Source organism: Ambystoma mexicanum, chromosome 9 (assembly GCF_040938575.1).
Source record: "Ambystoma mexicanum isolate Mex_15411 chromosome 9, UKY_AmexF1_1, whole genome shotgun sequence".
In the NCBI taxonomy this organism is placed as follows: Eukaryota; Metazoa; Chordata; class Amphibia; order Caudata; family Ambystomatidae; genus Ambystoma; species Ambystoma mexicanum.
This window is the reverse complement of record NC_090931.1, coordinates 1,497,164,587-1,497,183,524: the sequence shown is the minus strand read 5'-3', so window position 1 is coordinate 1,497,183,524 and position 18,938 is coordinate 1,497,164,587. Positions and strand designations below refer to the sequence as shown.

Here is an 18,938-nt window from a genome sequence, read left to right as displayed (position 1 = left end):
ACAGAAATATCTGAGTGTAAGGCATTAATAAGATCAGCGAAGAGCGCCACGACCTCCGAAGATTTCTGGTTAGTAGAATGTGTTGAAAGGTATTGTTAAGAAAAGTTGCCCACTGTCTTGGATTTTTTTTTAACATAAAGGTGTTCAACCCCTCAGGCCCTGCTGCTTGGGAAGATGATGATTTGTATATAAATTCCTTGACAATTTCTTCTGAGCAGTCTAGATGCCAACATAAGGAGGATTTATTACTGTACTTAAATTGCGAGAATCGCTCGTCAGCATAAAGTTGAGTTAAATGCGCGAGCCATTGCGCTTCGGTGACCCCATTAACTTGATGATCAACTTGGCTCTTCGACGTGCATTTATTTAGCAGTTCCCATACCTGTGCTGAATTTTTATTGAGGCAGGCAGACATGAATAGTTAGTTCACTGTCAGCCTGAAACGATTTAGCTTTTCTAGCACGTGTCCAGTTACGATAGTTGCATTTAACAGACTTCATGGCCTTGTCTCGATCTTCAGTAGACAATTTGCATAACCTTCTGATTTCTCTTCTATAAACTGCTTTCGTCTGCTAAAGAAGAGGATCAAACCCATGAGTATGCTTATTACTCTGTTTACTGTTATGAGGCTGGATATTTTGAAATGTATCCAGATGTCTACATATGAATCAAAATCATGCGATAGTTGGTATTTCATGAGGGAGTCATTCAAGGTTGTTAAATTACCGTTTGATCATCTAAAACGCGTTTTAGCATTATTAACAACTGACGTTTGGCTAGACCACTGTTGTTGGTTAATATTTTGCTGGTCTAATAAAGTCCAATGTAAGGACAATAGATGGTGATCGCTAGTAGTTTGTTTATGCCTCCTTGTATTGAGCCATTAGCCATCCTTAAATTTGTATCCTCCATTAAATCAATCCACCTCTGAATGTCTTGGATACATTTTCTTTTTTTCCGATCAACACAATTGAGATTTAAATCACCCACCATTAACGTAGCTGAAATATTATTGTCCTTGGCTATTTCTTCCTGTAAATTAGACAAGTCATAAAATGCATTGTCTGCGATCCCAGCAGGGTTTTGGATTAGATTAATTAGGGCCAAAGATTGTGTTGCATAAGTAATTCTGATCAGCTGTACAAAATTATTTGGTGAAGCCCAAGGCAAAATTTGCAACCCCTTGCTTGATTTTACAGCGATCAACAGACCCGAGGTAAGCCTGCCTTTGCCTGCTGAGACTGCTGGTAACAAAACGAGGTCCTGATCGTCCCATACTGGAACATTCAGCATCCAGGTTTCCTGCAGGGCGACAATATCAAAATGATTTAGAACATCGTCTTTCGCCCACTGCAGATGCGTAAAGCCTCTTGTGTTCCAGCTTGCCAAGGAGAGTTCCTTTCTGTTTTCCTTGATTAATGGTTATGCTTGCCTCCTTGGTGTATTTACTTGCTGGGATTTAATCGCTGTGTCGCATTATGGACATTGGCAAACTGGTTCTGGGGACATGTGGAGATTGGCTATAATTGTCCCTCTGTTTCTTGGACCATTCGATCTGAGTCTTGGGCTATAAGAAAACCCATCTGAAACAGTTCCTTCTTTGCCTTCCATATCGTATTCAGCACTAAACCAGACATGATCCACAACCGTACTATAGACAGATTTTTATCACACAGAAATTCGCTCGAGGTTAGGTCTTCTAAAGCAGTCACTTCTCCAAAGATTTTTAAGATGCTAGAGCGACATAAGTCGTATCTCTCAAAAGGAGCGTCACAACATTTCATAATCAATGTATGAAAAGATTGAAAATTATTTCTATTTTTACTTTTTATGTTCTCTACTCCTACCTTTGAGGTACGAATCATTCTCTGACCTTTTTGTAATGGGCCCCTTAAGATTTGGGCCACGAGATTACTATTCTGAGATCGCCTGCATTCTCTCAGATGCATAGCTGAGCACCCCTTGCCTACACTTTCTGCATAAGATGTTCGATTCCTGTCTGTCTGAGTTGGACATAAGTCTTGTCTTATTTCAGACGGATTAGCGCGTATCACTTCTGTTATATGCTGGAGTAAATACGCATCGACCGCAGATTTTATTGCTGTAATGCGGTCCTCACATCTGAGATCTCGCGGCACTGATAGGGTATTATTCTTACCTATATGTGTTGCTATTGTTGGGGCTTGCCCACCCAAACTAGGAGCAGTTGCTGGAACTTTTTGGACCTGTGTAGTGGTGTTTGTCTTATTTTGTAATCATTCCACTAGGTCATTTAGTGGTGCATGCACAACAGGTAGAGACTGAGCTGGTTGGTCTCGAGATATTGCCGAGCTTGATGGTTTTATCACTCCTGTACCTTCCTTAATGGGATAAGTACTATCATGTGTGGGTTTTATCGCTCCTGCACCTTCCACAACAAGATGAGTACCTACAGGTGCAGGCGTTCCTACTTTGGCAGCATCAATAGGTGGGGCTGCTAGTTCTCACAAGCTCCTAGTGTTGGACAATCTGTTCTTCGCCACAGCAGTGACTTTTTGTGCTGTTAATTTCGTTTTTTCCCTTGTGGGTTTTTGCGATTTTTCTTATGCACCTGCTGGAAGAAGATTTCAAAATGACCAACACCTGCCGACAGACAGGTGTTATCTACATGCGAATCTACACTGACCCAAGAGTCATTGATCTTCACAGTTTCAGCCTCCACAGAATCTACAGACCGTATTACTTTAGAGAACGTTGGTAGAGCCGACGTCATGGTAAACGTGGAACGAGTGTTAATTCGCTCTATATTTTGCTCCATGACTGCCAGTCTCTCTAACATGTTCTTATTCAAATCCACCTTTGCTGGATCAGATGTGACATTTCTCATCCATTCAGTGATACAATCAATTTTTTCTGTTTGTAGAGTGATTTTCCTATCTAGACCCTAAAAGAGTTTGTAGAGACTGGCTATGGTTGTAATCTCAATAAGGGCCAGATTTTCAGATGTATTGCCAACCTTCCCAATCTCTAGACAGTGTTGTGGTGTTGGCTGGATGTATGAATCATCAACTGCTTGTCTAGTAGAATCCATCGAACACGGAACATTAAAATCAGATACATTTGGAAGCCTAGAACTTTCTAGGTCCCCAATACTAGTATGCAAGGAAATATCAGCAATTGGAATATCATTCTCAGTTTCATCAAAATTTTGTACACCAGGTGTAACCTCTTCTTGTACTTTAGAAAAGGTCATTTTACGCTGAGTACCTTTAATCGGGGTTTGAGGTATGGTTTGATCTGAGACTCCTAGATCGGGAGCCCCAATTTTTCTGATTATCGTACTCGTGTTCTTATGCAATTCTATATCAATATTGATGTGGGAGGGATCTGCAGATTCTGCCGGCAATGTGGTTTGGCTTAGTGCCTTGGCGTCTCCCTTTTTCTTCCCAGAAGGTTTGAATGTCTCGATTGACTGGGGGGATTCGACTGACTGGCGTCAGTGTTATGACTTTCCTAGATGTGCGTGTCGAAGTCCTGACTCATTAGGCATATCAGTTTTTAAGGTATATGGTAAATACGACATACAAAGAAAGACAATGTAATATCTCCAAACACCCCCAAAATGTAACAGTTCTTCTGAGAGCACAAAATATGCATCCAAACCTTTCTTTGTCCTTTCTTTGTCTGTGCAATTTAATCCACGCAAACGGCCACAGGTGGTAGAATTTCGTTTACTTGGGATATACCACATGACCATAAAGCCACCTCAATAAAAAAAAAAGGCAGCCTTACTCACTGAGTCACCGCGGCTAAGCGGCCAAGCGGGACTTCCTGGGACTTGCTTGGGTGCGTGCGCGTTCCTGGTTAAATAGGCACTCTACGTGAGTGAAAGCCTAAACAAAACAAATAACACAGTAAAGATTGCTATTTAGTGATATTTAGCACAATAGTGCTAATATCTAGTCCTTTGCTACAAAGTCCTTTGTTCACCTTATGGGGAACCTAGTTTTTGCAGAGGAAGCGTAGCAAGTCTTCAATCCTGTTCAAATCAGCAGAGCAAAGTCTCGGGCCAAGCAGGACTTGCTTGGGTGCACGCAAACTTTGACATTCCACCACCAACCACTTTGCAACTACACTCTTTCTCATATTGCCCACTTCTCTGCATTGTCCCCTCGCAATTCTGGCCTCCCCTCTCCTTTCGATTCCCTCCATATGGTTCACCCCTTTCGACCTTAGTGCAAACCCCCTCAACCCTAGTTATCCCCTCACCTCTGGTTCCTCTCCTCTTCATCAAGCTGAGAGGCGCTGGAAAAAACAAAGTTATATGTTCGTCTTCTGGTCACTCTCTACCCTCCCTTCTACCTATGGCTCCACCTTACTCACTGCCAAAAAACAATACTACTCTGACCTCATTCTCCCACTTACCTGACACCTGCGTCCACTATTCCAACTTTTGAGCTGTATCCCATCTCCATCCCATCCTGGCACTTCTCTTTCATCTTTGCCTAGTCTTGCTGATTTTGCACAATTCTTTACTGGCAAACTGCTGCTCCTATGTTCTATTCAAGGTGCATCTGCTTCCTTCGAGCCATCTCTAGGAACCCCCCCTCCTGCAGACCCTTTTCTCTCCTCTTTCTTTATTAACCCATTCTGACACTGCTCGCTACATGGCTCGTGATCACCCACTGCTTCTCCTATTGAACCCATTTCGTCTCCTCTTATACCACTCTCATTCTTTTTCTCACTGTGTTTCTCAACCTCTCCCCATCTTCTGCTTGCTAATTTCCACCCTATCTCGCTGCTTCCCTACCTTTCTAAAATTCCAGAACACGTACTTTCTCAAGTCTCTAGATTTAGTTTCTCTGCTTCAATTGGGTTTCACCCTGTTACTCCATGTGTATTGCTCTTCTCAGTGTCACCAACTCCTTATTTACTGCTTGGCATGCTAAACATTCCTCTATCTTGAACTTACTTGATCTATCTGCTGCCTTTGACACTGTGAACCACCTTCTACTTCTTTCTTCTCTCTCTTCTTCTGGTTTTTGTGGCTCAGTACTCTCATGGTTCCAATCCTACCTCTCTAATCGCTCCTCAATCTCTTGGGCTGGAAAGCTCTCTGATTCATTTCTTCGGTATCCTGGTGTTCCGCAGAACTCTGTTCTCGGCCCACTTCACTTCTCCCTTTACACCTGTTCCCTTAATATTAACACTTCCTTTGGCCTTCAATGACATTTCTAAGTGGATGACACCCAAACCTTCCCATCATTCTCTTCCTTCTCTGATACTAACATGCAACTATCATTGCCGTTTTTCTTTCTGGCCAAGACTGCAATGCGATTCCTTCCTTCCTCCATCCAGCCTACTTCCCCTTCTCTCCCGCCCCCTTATTCCTTTCTCCCCATCTGCTCGCTCCAGTTATCTCCAACTTTTCAAAATTCATGAAGCTTATCCTTTTCTCACTGTTCAAGCCACCAAACTTCTCATCTCCTGTCTGGTCTTATCGTGCCTAGACTACTGCTCTGCACTACTCATTGGACGACCTGCTTATCAACCTGCCCCCCTTTTATTCTATATTTAATTCCTGCATCGTAGCCTCTTTTCTGTCACCCTTCGCACATCAATTTCCTCATCCCTCCTTTCCATTTCCTGTGTTTCTTTTGAACCGTGGCTTCTTTTTCACTTTCTGTGTATTGTTTTAAAATGTCTACATTGCCTGTCCCCTCTTAACTTGCGTCTTTAGTCTACTTATACGTACCTACATGCTTCTTACATTCCCAATCCCCCTTTCTTCAGTCAGCTCTGTGCCCACTCTCGTTTTCACTCCTTTTCTGTACTGGCTCGCAAGTACTGAAATTCTCTCCCTCTTGCCATTCACTCCTTCTTTTTCTACTTTCCGCTGTACATTACAAACATATCCACTCTCACACTAATTGTCCTCCCTTGCTTGTTGGTCATTTGTTTATATTGAATCATTCTACCACATTATCTTGTATAGCGCTTTGGTGAAACGTCTTTATACATTCAATACAAATAACACCAGGCACCCTTGGTGAGATTCATCTCAATGCGAATTGGCAGGATTGGAGTTGAACTCAGTACATTTAAAAGTTTCCTCCATAGGCGAGCCTCCATTCTATCTAAACGTGGGCATGGGGGTTGTCCAATTGCTTCCAATCCGTACAGTATAATCGGCAACAACTGCTGAAGATAGGCAGTCTGCAAGGAATTATAGATCTATAGTATAGGATGTCATATGAGGGGTGACAAACATAGAACAAGCAGGAGGCGTGCCACCTTTGGTCAGAGTAGAAACTGGAGAGCATCTTTATTCGTATAGCATTGGCATGCCCTCTTGCACTGCCTTTTTTTAATAAAGGATTTCATTTCCCTGCTCTCCTCACTTTCTGACTCTGTCCCTCTCCTTGTCTGTCCTCTCCATTCTCGTTCTTTTTTCTTGTTTGCCTGCATTTACCCTCAGTCTTCTCTCCCTCCATCAGTCTTATTCAGCCCAGTCCTTTCTCTGGTCTCTGCCTGTCCTTTTGTTCATCCTTCTCAATTGTGCCTCCTTTTCTCATCACTGCTACTCTGTTACTTCTTTTTGCTTTCGTCCCAGTTTATCACACCTTTTGCACATTTGATCTCACTCAGTGTTTTGATTTCAGTCCCCCTTTCTCGTTTCCCGCTCACCCGTTCCTCTTCTCTGTCCCTCTCTCTTTCACTACCCAACTCTCGCCTGTCTGTCCTAATCATTATATTCCACCCTCTTTTGGGCTTCACTTCCCTGGTACGTCTCCTCCCTGTCATTCTAGATGCTGTCTCTATTTCTATCTCCCCACCCCATCTCCTTCACTCTACGTCACACGCGGCTGCTTCCAACTCTCGCCCCATCTCTTTTGCTTGCACCTCTCTTCGATCCCCATCTCATTACCTCCTCTAGACCTCAGCCTCACTCCCCATCATTCTCTAAGCCCTCTTCTGTAGCCCTTCACCTCCCTTCCCCTTTATTTCTGATGAACGCTTGTATATTTTACAGCTCTATGTTGGGCAATCTGTTTTCCCAGTGCCTAGCCTGGAAGAGTAAAAATAGAAGAAAAAAAACAGACAGAGCTACTAAAGAGCTGAAAATGAGATAACCTAAATCAAAATTAAAAATACGGACAATCCGAAGCCAGGCGGGTGGCAGCCCCAAAGAGCAGAGAGGCCAATGCAGTACCGTCACTAGAACTCAGTATTAGGGGCAAACCATGGGGCATAAATACAGCAAGGGGGGGCGTTGTTGTGACACAACAAATAAGGGTCAACAGGGCAAACTGGTTTAAGTATACCTATATCTTCCCAAGCTCATTAAAATAAATTGTCATTAAGCATGTTCAGAATAGGTTTAAGACAATACAAGTTTTGCATCAAGTGTAATATAAATCATAAAAATGTAATTCATGTTCAACAGTTACAAAAATCCCTTATACACTCCGCAAGAGACTGCATTATTTTAACTCCAGCAGACATCACTGCCAGCGCAGTATCAAAAAATGTGTAGTTAAAAATGGTATTTAGCAGAAGAGACCTTGCTTCCAGCTTAGCTTTAAATAATAGCCAGTCAAAAGAGTCCGTTTAGAAGAGATGTCACTCATACCTCAGTTTCAAATGATAGTCAAGGACAGTCTGTGGGGAAAATGCCAAACAGTTTGCAATGGGTTTTCTAGGGTAACCCATGAAAAAGATCCAATAGATGAAAGTCATCAACAGTGCGGAGGCGTATTTCCCCAACACATTTTAATGATACCTTTGCCCTCAATATATGCCAGTATAAAAACATTGTCATGCTGGCTGTGCCAATACATTTCCATTCTAACTGCACCAATAGCTGCAGGTATTCCCATATAAGAACATACTCATGTTTGCTTTGCGCATAATGTCAGTAATGATACTATGAGAAAGCATGTCCATGCCTGTTCTGCCAATATATGGCAGTATCCCCACGTAAGAACATACCCCTTTTGGCTTTACCATTTAAATGCCATGCCACAATATGAAAACATGTCCAAACTGGCTGCATCAAAATGTCAGTCTAGCCAAGCAATAACACTTATCATGCTTGCCTTATCAAAGATGCCCAATACAAAATGTCATTCCACAGTAGGAAATTGATAGACTGGCTGCATTAAAATGCCAGTACAGCTTCATCTTCATTCTAACATTAATCATAATAGCTTTATCATAGATGCCCAGTCAAAAATACCATGCCTGACCGACAGCACCTTGCAAGCACACAATGTGATTGATTATGTGTGCATGCGAGGCTCTCGGGGTGGGGGGGGGGGGGCAAAGGGGCAGGTATGGTATTTTTTTTACCATGCCTGCCCCTCGGTCCCCCAGCACCTCGCACAGGGAGCTGGTTTTGGACAGAGGGGGTCGGGGGGTGTGGTGAAGAGGGGGTCTTGTGCAACAAATTCCATCCCACTAAAATCAGCTCCACAGCCAAGCCCAAACGTAGCATGCACTCCCTCATTTTAACATACAACCATCATCATACACTAACTTGTTACACACATCAAAAGCACAATCGAATACATACACATATTTAAAATGAACGTACCTTCTGCTCTAGCCCTGAGGTTTCCTCCTAGCACTCCAGCTCTCACATAACACAAACAGGAACCAGGAAGCAAAGAGCCCTTCCTGGTTCCTGCATATGCGCACAAGAGAAAAAGCGCTGACGGCAAATTGACTATTCCGTTTGTATGTGCTGGGAGGCGCAGGGGTGCCCCCTCGCACATACAAACATGCAGTTCCACAGCCAGCATCCCCCAGGAGCCATGTAAAGTTGGGGCAGCAAAACACCCCTGGCTTTGCATGTGCATTGGACATGCGCAGCGGGGAACAGAGCTGTCAAACAGAAACCGCGTTTCCCTTTGATAGTTCAAGCCAGCCTAGGAGTGCTCCCTCAGTTGGCTCCTCGGGACCTCCATAATGGGAGAGGGTGTTCGTGGGTCGGTCCCCTCTCTCCCATTAAGGACGAGCCGCTACTAGTACGCCCTCAATGTATCTATGCACAGGGTCAGTGTGGCTGGAGGTTAAATACTGTTGACTTTGAAGTCATGTAATGCAGTGATTGAGTACATTAAGGGATCCATTAGCACGCTCTACAGTGGAAGGCTACCAGGGTAGCTCAGCAGGTTGCGTGACAGTTGCTGAGATGTTATATTTAAAACTGGTTGTTAATCGTATGATTTTTTGCAATTCCTTATAAAAAAACAAGTGCTATAAAATGTGTTCGGCCAGGCGATGGGCTGGGCCCTTCCTTAAATTCGGGGGTGGGGGAATTTCTGCCTCTTTAGTGAAAATCCAAATTTGGCACAGTTTAATTTCCTAAAGCTGACATCACAATAGAAGCATTTATTTTTGATAAGGCATTTTGACAAGCAGATTACATCTTTATAAATAGATCCGCTTTTCAGAAGTGGGAAGACTTGTCCAGTGTCCAGTGACCACAAGCTGCTTACATTTGGAGCCGCTGCACGCCATTCAGCGCTGGGAGTTTCTCCAAAACTCGCACTCGCCAGACGCTTTGCTTCCAGGAGGAGGCGGAGCATCGCGCCGGTCACGTGACCGCTCACGTGACACTGTCAGCCCATAAACAGAGGGCCAGTGCAGCTGAGCGGCGTGAACCGCTTTTCAGAAGTGGGAAGACTTGTCCAGTGACCACAAGCTGCTTACATTTGGAGCCGCTGCACGCCATTCAGCGCTGGGAGTTTCTCCAAAACTCGCGCTCGCCAGACGCTTTGCTTCCAGGAGGAGGCGGAGCATCGCGCCGGTCACGTGACCGCTCACGTGACACTGTCAGCCCATAAACAGAGGGCCAGTTCACCCTTGCGGCGTTAAGCCCGAACGCGGAGTAAAGGGCAACGCATCTGACCACACTGTTTTCGCTGTTTGCGCTGAGAGCGCGTAAGGGAGGACATTAACTGCACCAGACCGCTGCAAACTCGAAGCCAATCCCAAATGGAACCAGAGGTTCGTCCCGTTCAAGCCGTGACTAGTACCTTGAAAGTTCCGCATCCGCTAAAAACGGCAAAAGAAGGGAAGAAAGCGAGCCCGGGTAAAAGGAGGAGCAAATCGGATTCATCACAAAGATCAAAAGAAACCCCTTCTATCTTAGACCTCCTGTTGTTAACCCAGGGCTCATCACATGATACAGCCTCAATATCACGCTTGGGAAGCACACATAGAACACAAATTAATACTGTGGCTGATCTACAAGGCAAAGCTCAGGATGTTATGCCTCCGTCACTCTTCGTGATGGCTTCCCAGTCGTCGATGCAACCTTCCACTTCAAGGGAAGAAGTGGCCGAAGTGCCGCAAGTCCGTACCGTATTAGAGGACCGTGTGACCGAAAACGAACCATCGATTCACCTGCTTACCCCCACATTCAAGGGTGGCAAAACGAGTTCTAACCCACAGATGGGTCCCGAGCCGCAAATGGTCGAAGTAGTGTTGCCTTTCGACCTAAACCACGAAGCCGACACTGAGTTCGAAAATGATCTAGCCCTGGAACAGGAGCAAGATGTGACTAGTTTAGAGCCTGTCGATCCAGCTAACATAGAAACCCAGAATAAAATCCAGCAAAGTGGGGCCAAATTGCAAACTTCGAACAGCATAGGATCACGGAGATCAAAAAAACAGAAAATCTCACTAAGGCAAGGGATCTAACTGAAATAATTGAGCTATCCCCACCACGACCTATTCAGGAGGAGGAGCGAAACTGTTCAATTAAAGAAGGTGTAATGGGGAAGGGAGCAGCACCATTCACGGAAAATGACAAACAGGACCCAAAAGCAATTCAGGTCCAAGTCATGCTGCACGATTCAGAATATGAGCGGCCTGAATACAGGAAAGCGATGGGCATAAGTAACATAAGGCTCCATTCGCCCCGTAGAGAGTATATCAACAGAAAACCACTACCTGATCCCGGCAAAGAGACGGACTCTGACGAAAACGGCGTGATGAGTGAAAATCAAACGGAGGGTGAGCTGGAGGATTCAAACAAGGAAACTGATGGGGAGCAACTTAGAAATGGAGATGGAGTAAAGAGAAAAAAGAAAAACAAAACCAATACCCCAACCAAAGTTCAGGGCCCGAATAAAACGGTAAAATCGAGACCACAATTAAAATTCCATAAGGCAGAACAAAAATCAAGAGAACGTACCAGACAGAGCGGCCAAACGTCAAAAGGTCTTCCAAATCCCCTGCTGTCAGCCTCGCTAAAAAGTTTCTTTACCCAACAATACAAAAGAAAACAAAGTCTAGATACAGAAATATCAGACGCTGAAATGTTGGAAATAACAGTAGACACCCAGTCTGTGCAAAAACATAGGAAAACAGACACACCCATAAGAGACATCCAAGGGCCGGGGAAAGACATCGTGCAAGAAAAAGCATATATACCCGCAACAACACCTGATATGTCCACAGAAAAAGCAAAGACCATGGAACCTCTATCAGCAGGGCTACAAAATGTAAGGAGCCTCCCAAGAGAAAAGGCCCCCTTATCCCAGACCCCTAAACACCCTAAAGGGGTTCCAGTTACCATAGACGAGATACTGGTGCTGGAAGATGAGAAAAGAGAGGAGGAGGCAAAGCAAACGACACAGCCCTATTCAGAGGCAGAAGAGCGGCTGGCCTGGTCAAAGCCCCATCGGACCAGCTGCCTCCCCTTCTCACCCTCGACAAAAGGAGACTCGTTCAAATCGTACAAGGAAACCCAGCAGACGAAGTTGGGCTCTCCGAAAACGTCGACAAATCTTGATAGAAACCTACGATCAACAGGGGATCCTAAAGGGATGAATTCGTCAGCCTCATCGAGAAAAACCGAAAAAAACCAAGTCTCGCCAAAAAAGAGACGTTTGAGCGACATCGCTGTGGCCCTACAAAATGAGTCTCCCAATAAAAAACCGGAAAGGATTGCTATTATGTCCGCGATGACCATCGTCTTGGCCCCTTTTTGTAAATTATACGAAGCGATCAAAGAAAACGTTCAGGACAACTCCGCACTGTTCTCGAATATGATGGAGAAATTAGTCCAGGTGGAAAGCCTCATACATGACTCAGCCTACAAAGCTCCAAATAAGAACAATCAATGGGAATCCACTATCCAGGCTCTGGAGAAAAAGATCGAGACTATGGAATCCAAGACGAGCTCCTTCAAAACAAGTCAAACGACCCTGGAAGATCAACCGACGATGTCAAATCAGAAATCACACTGGGAGAAGAAACTGGAAGCTCTCGAAAAAAAGATTGAGTCCATCGCAACTGTGCACAGTTCCTTGCCCTCGTACCCTTTAATGCCTATAGGGGGGATGAATGAGGCAGTACAAACTTCAAAGGGAAAAGAACCAACCGTACTCCGACTGGTCCATGAAAAACCAGAAGGAGAAAAACTGTCCAAAACTCAAAGAACGCATTTACAAAACACCGTTCGTACTGGACAGGTGGCTCCAGGCACGTTGACTGAAGTAGCCGCGAAGGGACCCAGACAGGGCAAAAAGCATAAAATCGCAAATAGATCCGACCAAAAGTCCCATCCAAAAGAAATCGATCTCACGATGTCACCAAGAACAGTAGAGGACTTTCTAACTTGTGCTGACCTCATGGACATTTCCACCTATTCAGAAGATGGCCAGCAGGAACCAACGAATCCGCGCCCTCAAGTGACCGGGAGTGAAAAGAGTCTCGCAGAGCACGTGGAAAGGCAAAATGACAGGCCCCTAACGGAAAAGGTGGAAATTGGAGAAGTCCAAAGAAAGAAGTCTGGAATACATCGGGCAGAGGAAAAGAGCCCATCACCCAAAACGTCTCCTGAAGACGTAAATCTTGCAAACTCAGTTTCCAGTACAAGAAGAAGTCCCCCCAACCTGTGCAGTTTCAAAGCCTCTCCTAGAAATCAAAGAAGCTCAAGAAACTATGGCATGTCAAAAAGTGACATCACAACCAGGAAAAAATTCAAAGAAGGATCCCGGCTGTTCAAGCTTGAACAAATCGAAGCGGATAAAAACTTCCTAATTCTAAACAGACCGACGGTGCTCCAGATAACAAAGAAAATGAAAACTCTGAAAAAGATCCGATCAGACGACCTCGTGCTCGTGGAACCCTATCATAGGGAAAAAAGGGCCAAAGCTTTTCTACATTTAAAAACAATCGCAACTAAGGATCTGGCCGAATCGGTCTACGAAGAATTTGCCCAATTGGGCTTCCGTTTGACGGAACAAGAAAGGGGACGGAGCGCCCAAGATACAGAAGAGAAAGAGGCGGTAAATCCGAAATATCAGAACCACTATCGATCCAGAACGGACGATTTAACCCAACAAACTCGATGGCGTAATCATCAGGAGCGACAGGAAATTTACAAGCGACCTCAGAGGTCCGGTTGGGCAGGGACCAGGTCGAATGAACTACGATCAAGAGACGACTCCAATTATAGACATCGTCAAACTAGGAAGGTTCATTCTGACGGGACCTGGAGTGAGAGCAAAAAAAATAGTGAGGCTAAATATCAAATTATGGACACTCGTGATGAAGCCCGAGAAAAGCAAGAGGACTCAAAAATTAAACAAGAAAAGTCCCGAGCGACCACGGGAAACGAAAGACAACCAAGAGGCCCCTGGCAATGGCTAACAAGAAACTGGTCCAATAAGAAGGGCCAATAGCAACGACCAGGGTCAGCTTGCCTGAAAGCACCATTTGGCAAAGAAACTCGCGAGCGACCCACAAATGAAAGCTACTCCCTGGCATCTTGGAACACGAGAGGCCATGCCCACCTGACAATACCCGGTGACGTCGACTTAGGTCACTATGAAATATTATGCCTGCAAGAAACCTGGCTGGTTAACAAACCAGTCTTGGATGGCTTTACAGTGACATTCTCTCCGGCAGTGAAAGGCCTCCTGGGCAGACCATCGTCTGGTTTGATAACCGCAATTAAAACCGGAGTGGGTTTCAGGGAGCCAACAACGTGGAAACAGTCCTACGAAATGCTGGTCACCTTGACCTCCAAAATTGATTATGGGGCACAGAAGACCAAAGGGCGCCCGAACAATCTGGCTATCCTAAACTGCTATTGGAACCCCCAGAGAACATCTATAAAATCTTTCTGCTCCTCCGTTGGAACCACGATTGATCAGCTTTACGTGGATTTTGAGAAAATCGAGCTTATCATCTGTGGCGATTTTAACGCCAAATACATGTCCGCCTCTAATGACCGCCAATGTTCCCCCCCGAAACGGGGTGGCCCTGACCTCACAATTAAAAGAGGCAAAGCCTTGAAGGAAGTCCTTAAACTAAGAAACCTTCAAAATGCCACCGCTTTGTTCCCTAAACAACTAAACATCCCCACGTGGGAACGAAACGGCTCGAACGCGACGCTCGACTATATTTTCATAACAAACGGCCTCATCCAAGACCTCTCGGACTTCAAGGTGACTAAAACGGTTAACAGTGATCACAATCTACTGTCCTGCACGTGGTCAACCATTAACCAGAAGGCAAGCTCTTACGATTGGACAATCGAAACTAATTTACAACAGACCCGCCTACGTTTGAACGAACAAAACATCAAGAAAATCAGGCAGGCCTGGGCAAACAAAGTCACCCAGGATGGAAATGAAGTAACGATTGAAAGACCAAACTACCTACCACTACTTCTAGAATTCCGGGTGAAAGGGCAAAAGAAAACGAGACATCGTCCTCTTAACCATCACAGTTACGATAAGACCCTGGTTGAAAAAAGGAAACTGGGCCGTAGACTGCTAAGAAGAGCAAAGAAGTCCAACGCAGAGGTCGACTGGTTGGCTTGGCGCCAAGAAGTCAAAACCTACAAAAATTGGCTGAAACAGCACAAAATCATCCAATATCAAAACGACGCTGAGATGATGATGGGTAAACTTCAATCCAAAAAATCAAACGAATTTTGGACCCTTATAAAAGAGGCAAACAACACACAGACCTCCACACTTTCCAACGCAGTGGCCGAAGACACCTGGTGTAAATATTTCACGGCTGAATTTGACGGTCGATTGATAGAATCAGAATTCAAAAGTCAGGGCCCTAAATCATCTTGGGTCGACTTAACGAACAAGGACGACATCGAACTAGCCATACGAAAACTGAAGACCTCGAGAGCCCCGGGTCCGGACGGCCTTACCAACATGGACCTAAAAATGTTACCCAAGGAATGGGCGGAAACGATTAGTAAGATCTTTGCCGAATGCGGCAAAACAAAGATGGTGCCCGAATCATGGCAGAAGGCCGTAATAGTTCCCATCTACAAAAAAGGACCGAGAAATGAACCAGCGAGCTATAGGCCAATCGCCCTTCTTGACATAATAGGCAAAATATATGCCACAGGCCTCCTAAAACATCTACACGCATGGAGCAAAAACAGTCCGTCCTTCGACATATTGCAAACGGGATTCCAGGAAAATGGATCCACCTCGATTAACCTAATGGTCCTAAACATTCTAAAAGCGAAAGTGAAAGAAGGCGCCCCTAAGGTCCACCTGGCCATTATGGACCTGTCAAAGGCCTTTGACAGAATTGACCGTCCTACTCTTTGGTCGAAACTTCAAGGGTGGAATTGCCCAGCCACGATCCTGGAGCCCATAAAAGCCCTCCACTCGCTCACTAAAATTAGAATCAAACTCAACTATCAGGGATCCTTGTCGGACGAAATCAGAGTAAATCGAGGTGTGAAACAAGGGTGCCCGCTGGCCCCAGCATTGTTTACCGCATTCCTAGGCGACTATCAAGCATCTGAAAGTAGTATCAGATCATTCCCACCAAAAATCGGGAAATGTGAGATTCCTCGTCTGTTGTATGCTGATGACGTTATATTAATTGACCAAACCAAAGTGGGATTACAAAGAAAACTAAGGAACCTGGAGAGCTACATTGCTGACAACTATCTGGAGATCAACAAATCTAAGACCAAAATCTTAGTGATAGAAAAAGCTCAAACCAAAACAGTAAAAAAGCTTAGTGTTTTCCTAAACAACACCAAGATTGAAGTAGTGTCAAACTTCAAATATCTAGGGATTCAATTGGACAGTTCCAGGACAGAAAGGACCCTTCAAAAACAAATATGGGGAAAAACAAAATGTCTGACCTCCCAAATGAGGGCAGTCGACCGAAAGTTCGGCAAATTTTCGGTAACACCGGCCCTATCCTTCTATAAAGCCAAAGTGGTTCCGGCCTTAATCTATGGAATGGAGGCTTCGCTGTACCTCCCACGCAGCCTTTGGTCTAAAGTTGAAGGGTACGTGTGGAAAACAGTTTTGTGTTTACCTAAATCATCGCCCATCCCAGCCATTAGAAGAGAACTTGGTCTGGTGTCTCTAGCATCAATGATAGACCAAAGCGCGATGCGCTTATACAGAAAAATAATCATGTCAGACACTCTACCCATTTTTAACATCTTACGGGAGGAAATCGAAACAGGTAATTGCGAGGCCTTGGCCAAATGGACCAAGCTTCGAAAAGACGATCTGGCAAAAATAGAGTGCTCGGAAAGCGACCTGAAAGAAAATCCGGACCGCATCAAAAAGAAAATGGTAGAAATGGACTGGATCTGTACTACGGAGAAAGCTACTAGCTACAAACTCTTAAATCACTTACCTCCATCATTTAATAAAGTGAAACAACCCCTAAAATACTGCATCAAGTTTCCAGACAAGAAATTAAGAATGTCAATCATGAGAGCAAGACTAAACCTGATGCCAACCAGGGAAATTTTAACAATCAGAGGAGATTTATCCAACAAAAGGTGTCGTCTATGTAAAAAAGATTCCTCCATCGAGACGCTGAAACATCTGGTGATGGATTGCGATATTACAAAGAAAAACAGAACTACCTACCTCAACCCATTGGGGGAAAATCTGTGGATTTTTGAACCAGACGAATTATGGAAGAGACTGATCTCCGGCGAAAACGCCAGATGGACGCAAGCCCTGGCCAAACTCATCGAACTCGCATTCAATCTGATAAACAGTAATCAGACCAGAGGTTAACCCGTTACGGTTTAACACGAGAAAAAAGTAAAGGGCCGCTGAGAGTCCTGATTCGGTGTGTTAGGCGGGGGGGGGACTCGGGACTCCGAACCACAAAGCTCCACTGTCGGTTTACAAACAGGTTGGAAAATGTACGTGTTGCCCTAATGGCAGCACTCTGAAGGCGATCAAAACACTTTCTTTTTGACAAAACTTAGTTCACTGAGTAAAGTTCAAATAAAAAAAAAAAAAAAAAAAAAAAATAGATCCTGTGATGAAACACAAAGGAAGGAACACAAAAAAAATCACAAGGTATTTTTTCCGACAAATAAAAAAGAAACCCATTTTAAGGAAAACTAGTGAATGCAAGTTTAAGAAGCATTTTTCAGTTTGGCAATGTCTTTTTTGCTAGGCAAGTGTAAGGTGCACATTTTGTTGCCAGCATGTAGGAAGCCTGCTTTTAACAGTGATGGCCCCACCCCAGGGGTATTCATGGCCCATTGATTCCCGTGGTGTGCCTTTCAGACACGTGCATGACGGCTGCAGAAAGGGGCACCCAATAGGGGGCAACGCAACAAAAGGGGGGGGGCTTTGGGCCAGTGAAGAGGCAATATTGCCCCCAGTCGGACAAAAACGCCAAAATACCTGCGGGCAGCTGATCTGTTGAGGTATGGAAGCCATCCCAAATATCTCTATTTATGCGCGAAACTCCCAATGTCATGGGCCAAATGTGATGTTCCACTCTGTACCTTTCTCGGGATGAAAATGGACTTTCCGTCGATGGTGAGAAACTCCCCTCCTCCACCTCCCTGGTGCCAAACTCCCTTAGGTTTCCATATGTTGATCCCTGGCTTGGTATGAACAGGATAACGTGTTGCTGATACGAGGGAGAATAAATAAATAACCTCTCACCTTCGCCAGAATCCCGGGGAGAATCGATGATCAGGAAGTACCTCCAGGTTACAAGAGAACAAGGAGCCCGCGCGCTCTCTCACTGGTGACGTCACTGAGCATGACGCCGCCTCTGAGCATGCGCAGCGGATCAGTATCTCATGCTTTGCGCACGTGCAGTAGATAGTAGTCGCTCCCCTCCATAAGGCCACCTGATTAGTAACCGTTTCTCAAATTGCTATGAGTAGTAGATGATCAATCCACCAACATAAACACGATCGATAATGTTGAAACAGATCTTTCTGCTCCTTATAATGTACTGTTTGTATGGTCAGGTAAATGCAATGGAGATAGGGTGGGCATAGCTCTCAACCATTTATGTTGCAAAGGCCGGTGAAAACACCCGATTTTATTTTTGGCGGGTGAGAGGCCCTTTGAAATGAATGGGCGTGCAGGAGACTTGGCGGGTGAGTCAGCTGTTTACAAGGCGGGTGACACCCGCCAAAAGCGTGTGAGTTGAGAGCTATGGGTGGGCAACTCTTTGATAGTCTTTCACAGGACACTTCCATAGCTCTCAACCATTTGCCTCGCAAAGGCGGGTGAAATCACCCGATTTTGTTTTTGGCGGGTGAGACGCCCATTTGAATGAATGGGAGTGAAGGAGGCTTGGCGGGTGAGTCAGCCCTTTGCAAGGCGGGTGACACCCGCCAAAAGCGGGAGAGTTGAGAGCTATGCTTGCCCACAAGGCAGTGATAACATCATAACGTCATTCACGTTTGACCCGCCCCCGTTTTTTATTTAAATTTTGTTAATGGCCCTTAATTACTGGCTTAATTGAAATGCAAATGGTTTGCCTCTTGATGGTCACGTTTTTTAACTACAAACATGACCATCAGGACCCCAGGAACAAAGCATTAGCATTTGAATTAAGCCAGGTGTCAGCGTTACAGCTCGACCTATAGGCTCAAAAGGAGCCAGGGCTGCAGAGCCACTGCAGAAAGAAAGCAGCAGGTGGCAGCGCCATGCTGTGTA

At 44.9% G+C, this 18,938-nt stretch overlaps 1 protein-coding gene across 1 annotated transcript in view; it reads right to left on the bottom strand.

Annotated features, from left to right (window-relative positions):
• Positions 1-18,013, bottom strand: part of LOC138487529 (zinc finger protein 850-like) — a 131,946-nt gene extending 113,933 nt beyond the window's left edge. Inside the window, exon 1 of the mRNA XM_069614026.1 lies at positions 17,928-18,013. The gene's annotated coding sequence lies outside the window, so the exon portion shown is untranslated. The remainder of the gene's footprint in view (positions 1-17,927) is intronic.
• Between the last annotated feature and the right edge of the window lie 925 nt (positions 18,014-18,938).